Source organism: Dermacentor albipictus, chromosome 10 (assembly GCF_038994185.2).
Source record: "Dermacentor albipictus isolate Rhodes 1998 colony chromosome 10, USDA_Dalb.pri_finalv2, whole genome shotgun sequence".
In the NCBI taxonomy this organism is placed as follows: domain Eukaryota; kingdom Metazoa; phylum Arthropoda; class Arachnida; order Ixodida; family Ixodidae; genus Dermacentor; species Dermacentor albipictus.
Window position 1 is genome coordinate 70582567 of NC_091830.1, and position 21103 is coordinate 70603669.

The window sequence follows — 21103 nt, forward strand, 5'->3', positions numbered from 1 at the left end:
TTTTGTGCCATCACAGCTCCCTTTCATTTGGTTTTCCGCACCTTTTGGAGCTATCCAACCAAGAACAGCAGGCAAGCACAGTGTTCTGCAACCCAACCCCCTCCTCCATGCAGCAAGCTTTCGAATGACTTTAACAAGAATCAATTATCAGTTCCTTGTTCTTTCATAAAGTGCACAGCTGTCTTCGAGATAACGCAATTTCTGCCAGCGGGTTAGCCAGCGCTCGCTCGACTCAGGAGCTGCTGTCGACAGGTATCTTCAATGTTTAAACGCACCACAGAAAAAATGTAGTGAATGCCCTTCCTTCCGTCTTACAGCCGTTTCGATGAGGCTTGCAGCTATACGCTAGATAGCGACTTCATAGAAGGTGTGTTTACCTTTCCTTCTCTTGGAAACTAAAAAAAAAGTTGGCCTGCTGTTCTATCCCATGTTGGCCCACCAGAGAGCCGCGCAGAACTTCTTGTGGCTTTTCTTCTGCTTCTCATGCACTGCTGAGACACAGGCCAGTACAGAAAGAAAATCTTGCAACAAACTGTAAACAGCGAAGGCGTGCATGTGTGCAGAGAGCCCCCGTTGCAGACGAACAGAATTGCAGCCGAGGCGATAACCGCCACAGCGCCGCATGTTGGCGGAAGACTGAAAACACGGAAAAGGAAGCAGCACGCCAAAAGGAGAAAATATGATGAAACAAATATTTTTCTTGACATAATTCCGTAATATTGCGTTAATCATTCGTAGGTTCGAAAGGTAGAGCCAAATATGCAACGTGCATTTAATTTTCGGTTGGCCCTCACAAACATGGCGACGTTAATTTCTAGATGCCGAAACTAGCCCACCAGTCCACCCAGCGCGTAAAGGCCTTGTCACGTTGTCGCCGCAAAAGCCAGCAATGGTCCGTCTTCTACAACTGGTAAGTCATGTCGGTGTCATTTTGGATGCAAGGTTCATTCAAATGGGTCGCGAAGCGTCGAGCGATTCAGAGTCAATTGTCACTGACACCAGCAAATGTGGTCATGGGAGCCGTGATTGAAGCACGACCTGGTGTGATGCAACAATAACTGTTAAAGAAAAAATGCACTTTCATTCAGAACAGCATACAACTTGCTTTCATTCCACAAGTATAAAATTTCTTATTCATTTTATATATATGCCGAGAGAGAAAGGAAATACTACTCTCTTTAACTTGATCCTTAACAAAAAATACCACTATTTTAGCGCTTGCTAAAAAAACGGGGGACGTTCACGTCGCTATCAATTGCAATGTAATACACCTTTCGGAAGTCGATGGAAAGCCACGCTCGTATCTTAAACTCCTACTCTATGGCCCAATGATATGTTACGTTGTTAGCATGCCAATGAATTCAGGTGGCATTGTGAACGCCAGGTGTATTTCAGCGTAGGTACACGTACTCAGCCAACAGCTGTACGTTAAGACCGCCAGATATTTGTTCACTCAGCTGCCTTCGTGCGGCTGCACTGGCCGATTTGTTCGAAGTTGGACAATGCCACTGGCACTCAACACTCCCAACTTTCTTCGACAAGCAAGAAAACGATGCACTGCACATGGGTGAGATTGCGACACCCCTACGACTGACGATTCGTTGCACCGGTTTTCCGCTAAAATCTCGAAACACACATTGAGTCGAATTGCGGGGCGGTTGAAACTACTGATATAAATACAGGCCACCAAAATGAATTTCGCGCTTTTGACAACAAAAATATGGCACTTTCTATTTTACGGACACGACATCACTTTAGTTTTGTCCCGCCGGAACTATTCCCTCATTAAACAGATGGCGCTAAAGCCCATGAGCCCCGATAAACCGCCATGTCTTAAACGTACGGGCTTCTATGAAAACTTCGCTACCAGCTATATATTCCATGTGGATGTACCACAATGACCCTCAAACAGTGTGGTCTACAATGACGTGAACTAAAATTATTTTGTCTACAAATAAGATAGGCTACAGTTTGGGTAATTATAAACAAATGACTCAGTCCATTGGCCCGACCGGGGAAGCCCAAGGGCTACAAGGAGGCTCCATTATACCTCGAGAAAGCATCTACTCGACTTCATTCTGTATGACTTGGCGTTCGGTAGGGGAGACGCGGTAGGGCCGTCGGTAAATCAGGGTGCCGTCGCCGGTGTGTATCTGATGTTTCACAACAGACGTGTGACCAAGTGGCCGGTCATCGAGATGGAAATGGCCCGGTACGAGGCAAGAAGGCAACGAAGCGCGTACGCATGGTGGGCAGGTCATGAGCGATCTATGACGTGAAGGGTTTTAATGCTCGGGTTGTAGGGCCCGAGCCAGTAGGTGTAGGTGACGCATTATCACCGATTAAGACCAATTATCACCAATATGGTTGTTGAAGGCCTGATCACGGTTGCAAGAAATACACCCTGAGCTTGCACCCGAGGGCAGAGGCCAAAATTCACCACAGGGAGACAGGTGGCACTGCCATTTACGCGGATCACCATGTGGGCAAATGCAACATCCTGCGATATGAGGAAGGTGGATTTGGGCGACACAACGTAATCATTGTCGGCGACAGCTGGATCTGGTGAAACGGCAATATGAGTCACGGCTCCGTGCGGTAGGCGAACGTAATCGGTGGAACATAGTCGACCCGGCGTATGATCAGGAGGGTCAACTGCATACGGCAGGGCGAACTGGAAAACACCCGCAGAGCAGTCAATAACGACCGTATGTGCCGACAGAAAATCAAGGCCCAAGATGAGTTGGTGTGTGCACTGCTCCAAGACAGAAAACGAAACAGAAGTATGGTGTCTGGCTACAGTGACACGGGCGGCACGCATCCCAATGACAACTGGAACTCCACCGTCGGCAACGCCGATGACAGTGAACGGGGCAGGAGTTAGGACTTTCTTTTGGGCGCGTACGGAGGTTCGAGTTGATAGCCGATATGTGTGCTGCTGTGTGAATCAGGGGGGTTACAGGTACATCGTCCACGTCCTCTTTGCAAAGATTGTGATGACCAGGCAGAATAAGTCGAGGAATTTCAGATCGGGTCGTCATGGCAGGCTCACACCTCGGAACTGCGCCCGTTAGTGTTCCGAGGAGGGGCAGGAGCAAGAAGGAGACGGAAAATGACGAGGCCGAGAGGAGTGGCAAAGGCGTGGGCGTGGCAAAGGGAAGCGGTTTGGTCGTACAGGGTATGTTGGAGTGGCGTATTCTTCTATAGGTGTCGACGAGAGATAAGTGCCAGACGGGTGCTGGGTGCTTCGATAGCTGGGCCAAGGCAGCGAGTTCCAAGAAATGCAACGATGGTGTGAAATATGTCCAGCGCGTCCACAGCAGGAGCAGATATGTATCATCAAAGGTGCGCCAATCCTCTGAGTTTCGTTAACGAGGATGAGCGTACGAACTTTGTGGTAGATTGTAGACGCCAGATGAGCGGTAGTCGGCTCTACTGACTGGGAAAAGTGAACGAAGTTTGTCGTTCGCCCATTCTTGCCGTAAAAAGGTTTTAATGAGGGATATTGCTGCATAGGGATCGTCTGGGGGGCGAACCTGGGGAGGAACTGGAGAGGCAGCTTCAATCTCCGGGCGGACGATGCGCACAGTTGGCAGCGAGGAGTTACGGAGTCGCCATCTATCGGAAGCGCCTCGCTGGCGTAGTATGAGGAATCACGCGGCGCGCTCCTCATAGGTTTTGCTGTCAGCGCTCACTGAAAACACCACGCGCGAGCTCTCTCGGACATTTCTGTAAGTACTGTCGAAACGAGAGACGTTTTTTACTGTCTAAATATAATATTCTTGGGCAAACTGAAAGCACACAATCGTTTACAGACGCTATCGCTTTACCGGATACGTACAGTGAACGCCACTGCGCGCGGTCGCCGCGATGAAGTCTCCAGAACCGGCTTCTTGCGTGAAAGGTAGGTAAACGCTGAGAGCAAACTATGTGAAATATGTTCTTATAGTGTTTGTATAACTATATGGAGCGTAATAGAACGAAGCCTCAATGCAGCGATCGCGCAGATTCGCAGCGACCGACTGCGCGTCTGCATGCTTGTCCGCGCACTGTTTCGCTTTCCCCGCACGCGCGTTTTCGCACCGTGCCATGAGCTTTAGGCCGCAGAGTATGAGCATTTGACAGTATGCAACCAACCATTGTTGCGTGGGTGCTATCAGAGCTGTTCAAAAATAATTTAATTGTAGAGACTTCGACGCCTACGGGGACTGTGATGTGCCGTCGCGACGATTCAATCTTTTTTTTCTTCTAAATTGTTTGACCTTTCAATATTATTTGTCGAGTTGCGTCGCACTGTATGTTTATCGGCGTTCTCAGCGTGCGATTTCTTGCTGCTCCTTTTTTTTTAATCCAGTGCATTTATTCATAACACAAACATGACCATATGCCATGCTTTTTTTAAATGTGCTTCTTACCGCTCCCTTTCCACTCCAGTGAACTTGCCAGTATCTATAGCATCGAAAAGTTCATAGACCAAACCGTCATGACATTAGTCGGGCAGCGGACTCGGGCGAGCGTCTCAGTGCGCGTTTTCAGAACATCGCAAACCGGGCGCCGTAGCAGAAATCTTCCTCGCTACTGTGTTTGCTGCGTATCCGAGTTGTAGCCGATGACTGTTTGTCGGTTTTATGTTTCGCGAGCCAAGCTTCACGCAGCTTCTTGTCCTGCGGCTACGTGTGAATAAGGCTGACACCGGCCTCCGTTACGTGCGTCCGGCCTTGCGGCACCGAGCAGTAGCCTACCATGTTGCGCGCCTTCAAAGGCAGCCACTACCTATTGTAGTGCTTTCAAGCGTTGTAAAGGAGACAATCGAAGCGGGAAAATTTCGCCACTAAATGATTACCGCAGTGTACGAGGGAATTTAAACTCGTTTTCAGCTCGCTTCGGCGCTCCCGAAGCTGCCGACGCGGCCGCTGTGTCCACGTGATCCCTCCTAGCATGTCACGCCGACGGTGGCGCCAGCTTTTCCAGTGGTGGAGCTCGAGGCCAATACCATTGGATGCCGCCGGCATGCACGGGTGGTAGACGGCGGTGCTCGCAGGCAGATGTCGTAGCGGTGTTTGGAAGGTGAGAAAAGTGGTGGGCAATGCGACGGCTTGCCGCTTCTTTGAAGTGGTGGCTAGACGTTCAATGTATGCTTCAATAAAGACTCACTCACTCTACGATCTCAACCAATACATGTCTGCTCTTATCAGTAAGCACATTCGATTCATGTAATGCAACGCTATGTGATGCATTCGTAGCAAGCGTGTCGAAACTACCCTCGTAATTTCTCAATTGTACGTCCTTTTATGCCTTACCTACTGTGCTCTCATAGAGAACGCTCCGGAATAACACATAACACATAGTTGTATGGGCGGACACTTTATATCGCCATTGTCTCCCGTCCAGTGTTTATTGTCTAGAGGAACACACACGTGTATGTGTCTTCACCGTAAAATCCGCTGTAGCCCTGTGTTTTGCAGTAGCTATCGCAGACGGGAGCATTGGAAGTAGCCGCATGACCTGCAGAAACGTGGTAGAGTGTCAGTGACAATAGCCATCTCTCGTCCTGAACTGTGTGCCTCACATGCAAAATCCTGACCCTCAAGTGTGCTCACGCCACGACAGCTCCAAGTGCAACCTCTATTCATTGCTGTGGTACCCCCTAAACAACACATATTACAAGTCAATGTGTCACCAAACCTCCGCGACAGCCCCCCGTCATGCGTACCCGTTTCATTGTCAAAGCCATGTTGTTCCTATTAATCATAAAACACTTTTTCCTCGTAGGGTAAGAATGTTTGACGCAAGGAGAAATAAAACGTGACATTTTTCTCCGCCATTATGGAGGGGATTAACACCACTAATTGCGGGAAGAAAGTCCATGACTATATCAGAAGCTTCCTAACCGACAGAACAGCGACAGTAGGCCTAGGAGACCTACGGAGTGACGCCTTTCAAACGCCATGCAAGGGCACTCCGCAGGGCTCAGTAATCTCGCCAGTACTCTTCAACATAGCGATGGTCAACCTTACCAAGAAACTTAGCAAGATCCAAGGAATCAGTCACGCAATATACGCGGACGACATAACGATCTGGACTACTCAAGGCTCACTAGGGGATAAACAAGAGGCACTACAAGAAGCTGCCACCTGCATCGAAGAATACACAAAGCAAAGAGGCCTCAGATGCTCCACGGAGAAATCTGAACTCCTCAGGGTGGGCAGGCACCCCACTGATGCCCCGCTCGAAGTAAGGCTAGAAGGACAGAACATCCCGGAACAAAAGATGATTAGAATCCTCGGCATGTGGTTGCAAGGAAGCCGGAAATGCAGCCACACAATTTGCCTGCTAAACAAAGCAGCAGGACAGGTGGGCCGAATGATTAGCAGAGTGGCACACAAGCGATATGGCATGAAAGAGGAGGACACACTCAGGTTGGTCAACAGCCTGATAGTCAGCCGGGTCACATACTCACTGCCGTACCATGCAATCACCAAAACCGAAAAAGAGCAAGTGGAGACCATCCTCCGGAAAGCGTATAAAACAGCTCTCCACCTCCCAAGGAACACATCCAACGACAAGCTCATGCAACTTGGAATCAGCAACACTTTTGAAGAACTCAGGGAATGCCAGCTCAACGCACAAGTACGAAGACTCAGCAATACAACGACGGGAAGGGCGCTCCTGACAAAGCTAGGTCGGGAAGTAGAAAAATCACAAAGTAGCAGGGCCACAATACCAGACCCACTAAGAAATAAACTACGCATACAACCTATCCCTCGCAACATGGACCCAAACCTCCATGCGAGTAGGAGACAGGCTAGGGCAGAGTTTTACGAAAAGACGATGGGACATCGGGACAATACAGTCTATACCGATGCGTCCCTATACTCACACGCACACAAAAACAACGCGGCAGCGGTAGTAGTAAATAATCAAGGAGAATTAATCACAGGACTCACGGCCGAGGTGGCTAACATAACCGAGGCAGAGGAAATTGCTGTCGCACTGGCAGCGGAAGAAGGTTATAGAACAGGAATATCGCTCAATATTCTAACAGATTCACAAGAGGCGTGCCGGAGCTATATAAGAGGCAAAATAAGTAACACGGCGCTCAAGATCCTCAGCAGAGTTCCAATCGCTGAGGGACAACCCACACATAACATTATCTGGATACCAAGCCACGCAGGGATCAGGGGCAACGAAGGGGCGGACTGCCTAGCTCGAGGGATGACCAGCCGAGCAGGAACGTCAACCGCCCCAGAGGGGCCACAGATCAACTGCGGGAACAGCTATTCAGAGCTATTAAACATCTATAAGGGTCTAAGATATCAATATCCGCCACCACATAAAGCATTAACAAAGGAGGAGGCCGCAGGATGGCGGAGACTGCAAACGGGCACCTTTCCAAACTTACACATACTAAGTAGGATGTTCCCCACGCAGTATAGCGCAACCTGTCCGTGGTGTGGAGCTAAGCCAACATTATACCACATTACATGGGAGTGTACAAGAAACCAGGCATTCCACAAATACAAAACACCAAGTGCGGAGCAATGGGAGAGCTGGCTCACCAGCCGCGAGCTAGAGACTCAAAGAGCTCTAATAGCGCACGCGTGCGAGGCGGCCCGGCTCAGTGGAGCCCTGGACTAGGGGCCCATCCATGGCTGAAGAGGACTCCAGCTTCAAGAACGAAGACTTCGGCCTCGACCCGCTAAAACCTTTAAAGAGTGATTAAAGTTTTCCATTCCATTCCATTCCGTTATTAGGATGTGATATTTGGTCAGCATTTTACAGATGAAAGCGAAAACAGCTGATTTACAAAATTGCAGAAGAAATACACTTGCCTCCTTTGTCTCCTGACGCAATTTTTCTTTCAGACCACAAACTCTATATATGTATAGGCATTGTATGTACGTAAGTACGTCTGTATTTACAGACACACACATGTGCGCACTCACATAAAATATATAAAAGGCAAGAGTACCTGGCAACTACCTGGAGACTGGAAGCAATCCACGTTGAAAAGCAAAATAAATGTATTGTCCAAATTCTCGCCGGTAGGTTGCCTTCATCAAATCTTTAATACCATTGTCGGAAAAGGCTGGTGCCCAACCAAAACGTTGAACATGATAGTGTCGTTTGTTGCGAAGAGGAAGTTGCGAAGTACATACAACAATAAAGAGCACGTGTTTTGCTTACAACATAAACTATTTTACATAAAGGGAGCCTCAGGCACTGAGGAGTCAATACTCGGCGTTATGGCCGGTGGATCTTCCTTGAACAGGTTGCCGTAATCGTAACATGAAGCAAGTAATAGTCTGAATAGACCACGTTATCTATACATACATACATATATATATATATATATATATATATATATATATATATATATATATATATATATATATATATATATATATATATATATATATATATATATCATCGTCGTCCTCAGCCTGGTTCCGCCCCCTGCAGGGCAAAGGCCGCTCCCATACTTCTCCAACCACCCCGGTGTCATATATATATATCCGTAATCTTTTGCCAGATTGGCGTCAAGTGGGAAAACGACTTGTAAAAGCGACTTACGTTTCAGCCACGGGCCCTGCCGTCGTCTGAGCATAACGTGGTCCCGAAAATTGCTTGTTTGTGAATCGGATGCCCTGACAGCCTGCCTAGAGATTGATGAAACCAGATTAATGCCTCAGTCGCGTAACATGGGTGCCATCCACTACAGCAAGTATTTTTACCAATCACAAAAACGGTCAGGCAACAAACATAGCTCTTCAACGCATCGGAGCAGGCAAAGCGGTGGAATTGAGCGTCAGTGTTAATCCTGCCAGCCATTTGCGGTTTCCAGAAGATAGCGTCTTATACAGTCAAACTTGAGATAATGTGCTACAAATGTACAATACCTCCATCAACATTGTGTACAAGTGGGTTCGATGCTTATTATGCAAAATATGCAGAAACTCCAGCGGGTAGACATTAAATGCGTAGACATCAGATGCGACCGCCGTGGCCGGGATTTAAACCCCCGACCTCGTGGTTATCAGCCGAAGACCATAGCCACAAAGTTGATATATATATATCATATATATATATATATATATATATATATATATATATATATATATATATATATATATATATATATATATATATAGAGAGAGAGAGAGAGAGAGAGAGAGACTGCGTTTTTCTGAGAAGTTCGGCATTACTCCCCACATGTACGAGCCGATTGCGAAGAGCCGGCCTCTCGAAGAAGCAAACGATGCTAGTGCGAGCAGTGCTTTCGACGCGAACGAAAGCAAAGTCTTGGGATCTCCTCGTGTTGGAAATGCTCTTTGGTGAGTATGTTTTTTGCAAAGCGATCTAGTGATCTCGCCGATCTTTCGCCGATCTAGTGAGCTCGTTTCCGGTCAAACAACTGTAGTGTTGTGTTCCTGCATGCCCCCTCGTGGAACGTAAGCGGGGATGCGATCGTCGGCATTTGTGCACTGTCCAAAGCTGTCGGCAATCTACAAAGCCGGTTTAAACGCGTGAAAAGCTTCCCGGTTCATGCAGTACGTGTAGTGACCTTCATCTGTTGACTTCCACGTTGACTACCACGAACGTTGACTACCACTCTACATACACGCAGACGCACCAACAAAGGAATGCAGGGTCGATCGAAGCAGATTACGATGGCACGCACGCAGAAACAAGCGCGGTCAGGCACGGTCGCGGACGCTGCGAAGGAACGAACCACTAGAGTTGACGTCACAACACCGCGGTTTCCGGTCTCCGCTCGCATCGTCAGCGTCAGCAGCAGCGCGCGGCATTCGATGGGGCGGAGCTACAGCGCAATTTCAACCGACGATTACGTCCCTCCTAATTGAAAAAAAAACCCAAATTTTACCTACATGGTTTATAAGGTTCCCGCATCCGTATATGAGCGTCTTATTGAATTAGATAGACTCTTCAGCTTCCCTTTAATGATGCCCATAATATTGTCGTTCATATCTTCAACCCTAAGGTCCTCTTCCTGAGTTAAGGCTGAATACCTGTTTTGTACCTTGATCTGGAACTCCTCTATTTTCCCTCTTACCACTAACTCATTGATCGGCTTCTTATGCACCAATTTCTTCCGTTCCCTCCTCAAGTCTAGGCTAATTCGAGTTCTTACCATCCTATGGCCACTGCAGCGCAGCTTACCGAGCACGTCCACATCTTGTATGATGCCAGAGTTAGCGCAGAGCATAAAGTCTTTTGATTTCTAGTCTCGCCATTCGGGCTCATCCACGTCCACTTTCAGCTATCCCGCTCGCGGAAGAAGGTATTGATTATCCGCATACTATTCTGTTCTGCAAACTCTACTAATAACTCTCCCCTGCTATTTCTAGAGCCTATGCCATACTCTCCCACTGACTTGTCTCCAGCCTGCTTCTTTCCTTCCCTGGCATTGAATTGCCCATCAGTATAGTGTATTTTGTTTTGACTTTACCCATCGCCGATTCCACGTCTTCAAAGAAGCTTTCGACTTTCCGGTCATCATGACTGGATGTAGGCGCGTAGACCTGTACGACCAACAAGTTGTACCTCTTATTAAATCTCACAACAAGACTTGCCACCATCTGGTTAATGTTATAGAGTTCTTGTATTTTACCAGCTATATTCTTATTAATCAGGAATCCGACTCCTAGTTCTCGTCTCTCCGCTAAGCCTCGGTAGCACAGAACGTGCCCGCTTTTTAGCACTGTATATGCTACTTTCGTCCTGCTAACATCACTGAGCCCTATTATATCCCATTTACTGCCCTCGAATTCCTTCAATAGTACTGCTAGAGTCGCCGCACTAGATAAAGTTCGAGCGTTAAACGTTGCCAAGTTCAGATTCCAATGGCGGCCTGTCCAGAACGAGGGATTCTTAGCACCCTCTGCTGCGTCGCAGGTCTGACCACCGCCGTGGTCAGTTGCTTCGCAGCTGCTGGTGACTGAGGGCCGGGGTTTTATTGTTGTGTTCATATAGGAGGTTGTGGCCAAGTACTGCACCAGGGTGGCCAATCCTGCTCTGGTGAGGAAGTGCGTTACCGGTTCTGGTCACCAGGATCAGGCCACACTCCACGCCTGCTTTTGCAATTTCATCAACACGGGGATGCAAGATGCGTTGGGTGTGAAGCGGTCGAGAGCTGTAAGCGAACAAACTACAGAAGGCCCGTCCTGAGATTTGCTCATGGAAAGTGGTAAACGAGGAGTGCTTGAAAACGTGGTAGGGGAGAGCGAGATTGAACATCGGCTTCCTGGTGTGTTTTTCCGAACTTGCAGATGACGTTGAAGTCGTATTCTTGTAAGTCGAGTGTTCAACGAACGAGTCATCCCGACAAATTCTTGAGCATCGCCATCCAGCACAAGGCTTCGTGATCTGTAATCACCATAAATGTGGCAATCATGCAGACGAGGCCTAAATTTTTGGTTGGACCTAACAATGACGAGACACTCTTGTTCGGTAATCGTATGCTTTTTCTCAGCAGCTGTCAGCGTGCGATTTGCGCCTGCGACCACATGTTCAGAATCTTTCTGACGCTGCAGATGAACAGCGCCGATACCGCAGTCACAAACTTCATCATGTAGAAGAGCGGGTGCGGTTGTAGTCAAAATGACAAACCGCAGGTTCGAACGAGAGTGCACGCTTGAGTGTGTCAAGAGCGGCTTGGCACTCGTCCGACCACGCGTAGGTAGTTACAGAAGCAAAAAGTTGATACGTCGCGACTGTGATTACAAAGTTACGTATATAGCGTCCTAAATGTGAAACTAGACCAAAAAGGCTACGCAAGTATGCGGCTCGTTGAGGTCTGGGGAAACGGAGAACAGCGGTAATCTTATTGGGGTCGCCTCGAATGCCCTCCTTGCCTATAAGACCTCCAAGTACTTCATTAATTTTGGTGCCGAAGTGGCACTTTTTTCGTATTTCGCTTATGGGCAGTGAGTGAGCGTCATGTCAGGACTTCGTAGAGATTGATGAAAGATATGACTGTCTCATCAAGGTAGCGAAAGTAAGTACTATTTCACTTTAGGCCATCTAATACATTGTCAATTATTCGCTCAAATGTTGTGGGAGCATTGCAAGCGCATGACGCTAACCATGATGATGAATATATATTCATATATATATATATATAGATATATATATATATATATATATATATATATATATATAGAGAGAGAGAGAGAGAGAGAGAGAGAGAGAGAGAGAGAGAGACCGAGAGAGAGAGAGAGAGATCAAGAACGAAACGGAGGACTATAATGTTCACAATATGTACAGGTACCTAACCACCTATTTATACATTTCTATATTTATGACTGACCATTTTCTTGTTAACCTGAGACACTGCATACTCCATGGTCGAATAATTATAGCAGTAGCCTGCTGTGCTCAAGGGACCGGGCTCTAAAGCTATTACCAGAACATCTTGTGCTATCAGGTGTGTGACACTGTCTCTTAATCTCGCCAGTCAACTCGACATTTTTCTGTTACGGTGTTTCAGCCGCTGCCTACGTGCCGCTATTCAATTAAACCCTTCGACGCTAACCTGGGCGACTAGCCATGTGCCACTGGTTATGCACCCGCTCTTCAGCGACCTTATTCGATGCCACTTGCCTCTACTGGAAATGTGCCAATGTGTATGCGCGACTCATGAATGGCAAAAGAATGACTGTTACCTGGGCGCATTGGAACGCGCATCATATATGGTCAGACAAACTTCTGTGAATGTATATCCACGCATGCGCTGCATGCGGGCTTCATGATGGCCCAGCTGAATGCCCCAGCACGTATAAGGAGAAGCGCGGAAGAAGAACCGTGCTGAATACACACTTTATATATAACGCATCTCTGCGGTGGCAATATGTTGTATCGCTCCTTTGTTACTTGCTAATCGTATTACGTCAACTTTCATCGTGATGTGCGCTATGTGGCATTTTCTGGTAGCGTATCAAGTCAGAAAAGAAAAAAAAAAGCCACAGGCAAATATCACACAGGGAGACAGTCCCTATCGGAAAGTATGCGAAGTATCCTAATATCGGTAATCACTATAAATGGTAACGCTTCGCAGCACATGAAAAACAATGAAACCGGAATCCCTGATTGGCAGTCAGCCACTACAATATGTGCCACAGTTCGTTTGAATAGGCCAACTTGTCGCAGGGCATGCTCAACAATTGAAGGAAATTTTCAGAATAAAATTACTTGCGAAAGTGTACGTCAGTCACTGGTAAGTTGTGACCAGTTGTTCGCTCCTATCTTGTAAAGAAACGTCTCAAATTGTTATGTACCAGATAGGAACTTCAAGTTCCGGGATGATTACGGTAACCTTAGGTTTAATCAGTGGCAAAACATTAACGTTCCTGGTCATTTAGAAGCATCGCAAACGATAACCGAGCCTTCGCGTGCTCCCTGTGCTCATCTATAATAAAGTATTTGTAAACGTTTTCTGTGTTTTCCTTCAGAAACTTAAGATTGTATCTTGTTCAGATCTATCGACAATGACAGGTGCGTTGCCGGTAACGCGTAGCCGTAGCCCGAAGTTTGTGGGTCACTGGTAGCTTTGGCAACAAATTATATGTTTGTGTTTGGCGAAAATAAGGGAAACTAAATGCCGGATGTAAAGGAACATTTTAAAGTGCATCGTTTAAATTGCGGCCTTCGCAATAGATTAAGCATGCAAGCGATCCAGGGCACTCTGGCTGTTTCTTACAAGTGACGTGGGACTTTGTTCGTTGCCTTGGCAAAGACGAAAATGGCGCCGAGATCAAATTCAGCAAAAATTGGGAAAATGCTGGGGCAACGCTGTGTGCAGTCGATAATGCGCGTGGATCGACTGATGATCCTGTAAAACATTCTTTAATCAAATGTTCTAGGGTACCATACATCCATTTGCATCTATGCCTTCCAATGTCATGAGGAAAATCTACTTTACGCCAAGCATACAGTTTGTGCTTAAATGAGTGTCATGTGTGGGTCATGTGCCAAGTGAGTCATATGCGGGTCCTAGCCAATACGTGGCAAGCCTTCAGCTATCCTCACCTACTTAGATGCTCTGCAAGTACTTCAAGTCATAGAGGCTGTCTCGCAATTCGTATTTAGCACAGGTCTGCATAAAAGGATGTTAACGCCTTATTCGGACATCCATGTGCTTATACTCGCATCATACCTGCTATATACATCACCCCTCGTGCACTTCATTTTCTCACCTTCCATTTCCCTCTCAGCAGAGTGGCAGGCCACAGTGCTGATACGTCACGTCTCTCATCTGTGTTTCTTCAATAAATTCTCCTGTATATTTCTTTCTCTCGATCTCATATATACATATATATATATATATATATATACGTGCACTTTACTTGCCACGGTGGCGAAGTGGCTTTGGCGTTGCGCTGCCAAGCCAGAAGGTGCGGAACTGAATCCCGGCGGGATCGGTCAGATTTCGTTAGGAACGAAATGCGAATTCCCTCCTGTACCTTGCATTTGGTGCACGTCAACGAACCCCAGGAGGTCAAAATTATTCCAGAGTCCTCAAGTAACACGTACCTGATAATCATGTCATCGTTCTAGTACGTAAAATGCCACCATGTAATGTAGCGTAAATGTGCAGAGCTTAGCATACCTAAAATCGATGGTGATCATCTACTGCATACATTCGTTCTATGTGATGAAAAAAAGTTGCCTGTTTGTGCCTGAGAAGTTATGCATGTCTTTTAGCAAAACAGGACTCTTACCTGACCGCAGTCACTGAATTCTTTCTAATGTTGTTTCTGTACTTTTTTCTCGACTTTAGTTATCTAGTATTCACATTTCGATCTTTTTGAAACAGCATTTTCGCAAATTTTTCCACTTACATTCCAAGCCAGGCACACACCTTCAACAAGAAAAAGAGGAGTATTGTACTACGCTAAAGTGCGTGTCATTCACACACTGCATTCTGAATTTAACACTTATCAGTGAAGTGCAAAGCAGTGTATCCGACCTATGGCTAATAAAGCGAAACTGATGGTCCGAATAAAAGTGCTCGAAGGAAAACAAACTATCTAGCCAGTTTTAGATAGGCAAAGCAGATTTCCTGCGGCGATATATAAGTAATATAAACATTTAGGGTAAAGTATTTGTATTCGTAACATTTATCGAAATAAGCAATATCCTGACATTTGCGTGACAAATATAATTAGTGTGCCTTACTAACGCAGCTAATTTCTCTCTCGAATTTACTAAGCACCATACGGCCTAGATCGACAGAAAGTAAACTACTCAGCACTTGTGAAGCTGATGTTTTGTGCTGTAAGCGTTTGTTTCACACAAGTGATTCACGTGACCCTTTTCGACCATTCAGCTGGTAAACCGATACTGTGCAATATTAAGAAGTTGATGGCAGCAGTATTTCAATAATGACAAACGCTGCACGCCTTTGGTTCTATTCAATGCTCCATCGGGAAACTGAGCTTAAAGAATTGAAGATTTGCTACTTTCAAAACTCTCCCACAAGCAAGTCTTTTCCTCCACAGGCATACACTATTGTGAACGCATATGGAGGGGATGGCTCATATCCTGATAAAATGGTATATAAATTGAACCACAAAGAGTACTCATAATTTATAATGAGATCTGGCACATTATTCATGCAAAAATGGTGAACGTCTGCCTCGGTGACCAGATCAGGTTAATATGCTTCTTGCGGCTCGCGGTCTTGTGATTGCTAAAGAATGATGAGATTTCTTTCTCTTACAGAAAAAGAAACCTAGAACGCGCTCAACTTGGTAATATTATACAACATAATATGGGATTTTTCCCACGCCTAAATTCAGTATACGATTGTTCAATTTATAAAATCAAAATCATTAGTTCCATTTGAGCACATAACCTTTTCAGTTCTATTTTTATGTGCGAGTTCGAGAAGCGTTTTGATAAGGGATTCCTTGTAGCAATGCAGCATAGAAAAAGTAAGTGCTGGCTACATCTATGGACTGCAAAAGGATAGACAGTTGGGCGAGTTGGTACGGTAACATGATATTGGCTTCTAGCGCGAAGTGAAACACGGACACAGAAAGGAGCAGACAGAACGAGCGCTAACTCTCAACTAAAGTTTTATTGAAACGAAGAACATATATATAGGTGATTGCAAAAACCGTAGCATCAGAACATGACAATGTAAAAGCATCAGTTAAACATGTCAGTGGGTTTCACATGTTTAACTCCGCAAGTTAAACATGTGTTCCCTTTAGTGCCTTGCAGCACGGGCATAGTTTATCAGATTCCACTCGAATGTGGGAAAGCTTACATTGGACAGAGTGGTAGATGCATTAACATTAGACTAAAAGAACACAAACATTCACTAAACAACCCTAACGCATCACATTTAGCCGCACATTGTTTCGATTGTGGATGCAAGCCTTTCTTTAAAGACACAAAAATTCTTTCTAGACACAGATGCCAAACCACGAGGGAAATTATCGAGGCTTTCCACATAAAAAGATTAGGAGACACTTGTGTCAGTCATGCTTCGTTGTCTCTATTAGATTGCGAATTCCAGTACCTTCGCAATACGTGTACTAATCTGAAATAATTTTTGTTCTTTGACTTCCTTACCCACTGACATGTTTAACTGATGCTTTTACATTGTCATGTTCTGATGCTACGGTTTTTGCAATCACCTATATATATGTTCTTCGTTTCAATAAAACTTGAGAGTTAGCGCTCGTCCTGTCTGCTCCTTTCTGTGTCCGTGTTTCACTTCGCGCTAGAAGCCAATATCATGTCTATGGACTGCTCTCACAAATAAATGACATTTGTGTTTCACAAGCTTCAATGGTTTACCTTCGAACTTATCACATAAAATTTGTGTCTCTTGCCCAGGAAACTCACCTTCTAATGCTAAAAGAACAAAGATGGCCAAGGCTTTCATTTTGAAGACAGCTTCAGGCAACCTGTATCAATTATATAGGGTAAAAACATGAGTGAAGCTACGTATACAGAGCTAACATCCAACCAATTTAACAGGATGTGGACTTGGAGGTCTCCGCAAGGACAGGAGCTGACTTTCTGGACGAAATCTTCCCGATATGTAAACGATGAGTGTATGCATTCGAACGGTCATGTGCGAAGCCTTTATACAAAATATCAAACTCTTTCTCTCTTTTTTTTTACCTTGAAAAAAAAACCATCCACGTTCTCTCACATCTAATTATATAAAACTGCATTCAACTGCGCCATCATATCAAAAATATTTTTCTCCCACTCATACCTCGTGCTGTCTCTCATGTAGTCACTTAATCTAAAGGTCATGAAAAAAGTTATCATCAATGACCTAGTCAGTTGCATAAAAAATTCCTAGACGGGCAATGCAGCGTATGTAGAATAACAACTAATTTCTTTATGAATGCTTTTAGTTAGAACTGACTAGGTAAATCACCGGTACGGTAATAGTGTCTACCGAAAAACGAGGCAAAAATGTACATGCATGCAGAAACATTTGACATGCCGAATGCCTTTCTAGTTGACTAAAGCGAGAGTGCTCTCTTGCTGATGCTTCAAAAACATGTTATGGCCAAATACAGCACGTCAAAGCTTAAATCACAATGCGGATCTGAAACAGAAATGCCAAGATAAGTGCTGTCGAGCTTCAACTTTGGTTCTAGAGGGCCCACGTGCATGGAATGCCGGCGACTAAAATTCCGCATAACGCAGCTAAATAGTACGCATTACTATAACATGAATTTTCAATCTACAATATTGACAAAAAACTATATGTGCCATTCCGAAGCTCACATAATACAAAGAGGAAACATTCTTTCTCACAAAATAACAGTTCAAAGTTATGATTATAAAGGTATTTCAGAGCACTAATGTTGATTCCAAATGGGGAATACTCCCAGCGATATATCTAGGGTTTTTTGTTTCATTGGAACAGACGGATACGTACATATAAAGTGCGCAGACATTTCTCAGCAACCAACACTGTACTACGAATTTATCGAGACTGATTGATCAACAAACGCCTCATATATTTTGTTAATCGAGAAATGCTTCGCTTGGCTTTTTTTGAGCACTTAAAATTTTCTTCGTCCTGGGAAATTAATTCCTTTGTGTTTTCGTTGTAGAACTACTTCATAGATTAATCTGGTAGGCATATAAGCAGGGAACAGTCCTGAAACGTGTTCAAACACTTATACTTATCAGCGCTGCAATCACCACAAAACTGTGACCTTGCTTACGTGCCCCACAAGTCTGTTCTTACAACTTCTACTCAGTTGTGCGAACAGCGACAAAAGCTGGTCACGCATAACATGCTCCAGTTTCAAAACTATGCTAAACAGCGTCTGTGTAAAGTATTTACGGAATGTTGCATTGGCTTTGATCCAATTGTCTGCAAACAAAATGAATGATTATTGCCGCCATTGGTACTCCGCAACATAAAAAGACACAAAAGGAGATTTTTGACGTTACCTATGAATTTCTCATTTTTAACTTTCCAAATAACGAATATTACTTATTTTCGACAAACCCTTGCAGTTCCCCACATTATGGGTAATCTTCTACGACTTGGCAACACTGGTACGAAGTTCTAGTGGTACGAAGGTAAAACATATTTATGAATTGCTTGTACATAATGGTAACATTGTCAAGATTCTCTTGCAATGGACTGAGTTACGAAAACAAAACCACGCATGTAACGAGTTGAATCACGAAGAAAGTGATATAAGGATGCTTGGGAAAAAAATATTTCCAATATGCTAATCATTAAAACTCAGTCTGCTGCACTTTGTGACGGTCTTTGGCAGAATGGATGGACCAGATGGACAAGTTCCTTCCCTGGTCCATCTGCTCTACCTTCATCTTGCTTGTGATACATTTCTAACCTAACTCACTGCTAGACCTTGCACATTCTCTGCACATCTGGCGAACACTATGAAGCAAAAATATGTTTGAAGTTATGCTGGTTGCCGCAAAATTGACAAATATATCGTCTTTATTTTTCAACCGCGTTTGTGTGGTGTAGCTCGTACGCGAAACAATAGGGAAATGTAATGCGCAAAAGACGCGCGCTTCTAGTCTTCACAATTTTTTTAAAGGTAGTAAAATGATGGCTAGAAATAGGCGAGATTCTGCAATAGTTCGGTAAAGTAATTTGGTCGTTGTCATTTCACCTGTCCACGTAGAATATAAGCTTACGAGTCCTTTCCAAAAACAATTGTGCAGTATGTTTAAAAACGAATATTTCACCAACTTACTCATGCGTCAACGTGGTCACCTTCAGAATACTCCCCGTTGGACAATACACTCGTTCCGCCTCCGTTCATTGCTGAAAGCACCCTTGGACGTCTTCTCGTGTTCAGCTTTATCGCAGGTAATCCTTTATTGTGACGCCATATATGGATCCCTAGAGCCAAAACAATGGGAACGGAATCCATGTACAAACGTAGGTCGCGCAAATTTTCAAATATATTTCCACCAGAATGGTGCGCACCATTCAATTGCACGGGATTTGTATCTCCGTTCTTTTGTCTGTACGGTTTCGTAGCTTGCGCAAGAAGGTGCATAAAAACTCTAACTGGCCCATTTCATAGACTTCAGCAGTGATGTCATTTTCGTTCGAATTGTCATATCTGAAATGTCGCCTACGGAACCCCCATTTGTATTTCAGCGACAAAAAAAAAGTTGCACAGGGCTCACTTGAGCAATTAGGAAAAGCGTTCCGGCCGAGTGATGGAACTGCGTGCCGAAAATCTCGTGCACTGTCAATGGGATCTCGTAGGGGCGTCATCGCGGTACAGTATCCAGCTCCAGTAATTCGGAAAATTTCGTGGCACGTGGCTCCCACGATCTCTCAAGCCCAAGAGAACCTCTACGTAGGAAGCTTCAGGAAAAATTTGACCGTGAAACACAAATTGGCCGAGCGCACACTTCCATGGCAGTCAATGAGCTACGATCGACATGGCTGTAGAGGGTCATGATCTTCTATTTGAGGGAGATCGTTGACAAAGATGACTATTATAAATGACACGCTATTTTCTTTCTGCAAGTCATTCGCATGTGTGGCCCCGACTGTTAATGCACTGGCTCACAGCTCCTCAGCAACCCTTGTTATCTGGGCTCTATTCCGTTCAGCATCGGCGATATTCAAGAGATACTTTTAATCCTTTCAGACTGGCACATTCACAGTGGCACATACCTAGTTCCCATTGTTGGCCTCAAAGACCTTGATTTAGGAGCCGCACACGCCTACTGGCATATGCGCAGAGACCAAAGATGGCATCAACGAGGTTCACTGGGGACCAAGAAACACCGAGGGGCCCATGCCGTGTGCTCCGTATCAGCGTCCCAGTTTCTTCGAACAGCGGTGCCGACCGAGTCCCACGTCTATATTCGGAATCTATGTCGGAATGAGACAGGTTCGCTGAAGTGAGTCACTCATGTACACGTTGCCGCATACGCAGTGCAGTGACCCAAGCTGGTGCGATGGTTGGTTTCGAACATTGTTACCTCAGTACAGCAGCCCGATGTGCTGCCCAATGAGCCACGAACTACACAGGAACCGAAGTATTCGGCAAAATGGCACTTCGATATAAAATACGTTTCTAAATTTCAGCGCTATTTGTTTGACCGCGTGCTCTGTTCCCGTCGTTTCGTTCTTACGGATTCGTGAATAGCGCGACATTAAAACATTACCTGCGAAAAAGGTGACCACGAGAGAATAATATCCCAGCGCACTTTCAGCAATGGAACAAGATGCCGGTCGAGTATAATGTGTCCCAAGAAGAGTATTTTCAATGTGATGTATATCACAAAGTCTATTCCACAATACCAATACAATAATTTACAGATATGACACTGACGGATCTCTAAGTTGTTGAAATTATTTTTATTAAACGTACTCCACGAAGTTTTCGTATGTAGACATTATACCACAACCCGTCTACACAGGTCAGGCGACAATGACCAAATTACGTCATCGAAGTATCGCATAATTTCGCCTAATTAAAAACATTACTTTTATTATATGTCAATAAATTGTGAAGATTACAAGTGCACTTCTTTCCGCGAATTACATGCCCTTCTGCTTCGCCCATGAGGTGCACCGCACAATAAC

The 21103-nt window shown here is 45.1% G+C and overlaps 1 protein-coding gene across 3 annotated transcripts in view; it reads right to left on the reverse strand.

Moving 5' to 3' along the window:
* Nucleotides 1-21103, reverse strand: part of LOC135898393 (uncharacterized) — a 67329-nt gene that overhangs the window by 25882 nt on the left and 20344 nt on the right. The window contains exons 1-3 of one of the 3 annotated variants that reach the window (XM_070527309.1): nt 16879-17088; nt 8575-8660; nt 5301-5505 (exon numbers count right to left, since the gene is read on the reverse strand). The exons of 1 other annotated variant lie outside the window; for it this stretch is intronic. The gene's annotated coding sequence lies outside the window, so the exon portion shown is untranslated. Of the gene's footprint in view, nt 1-5300; nt 5506-8574; nt 8661-16878; nt 17089-21103 lie in introns of those variants that run through there. One more of the 3 variants, XM_065427313.1, reaches the window with a different exon arrangement.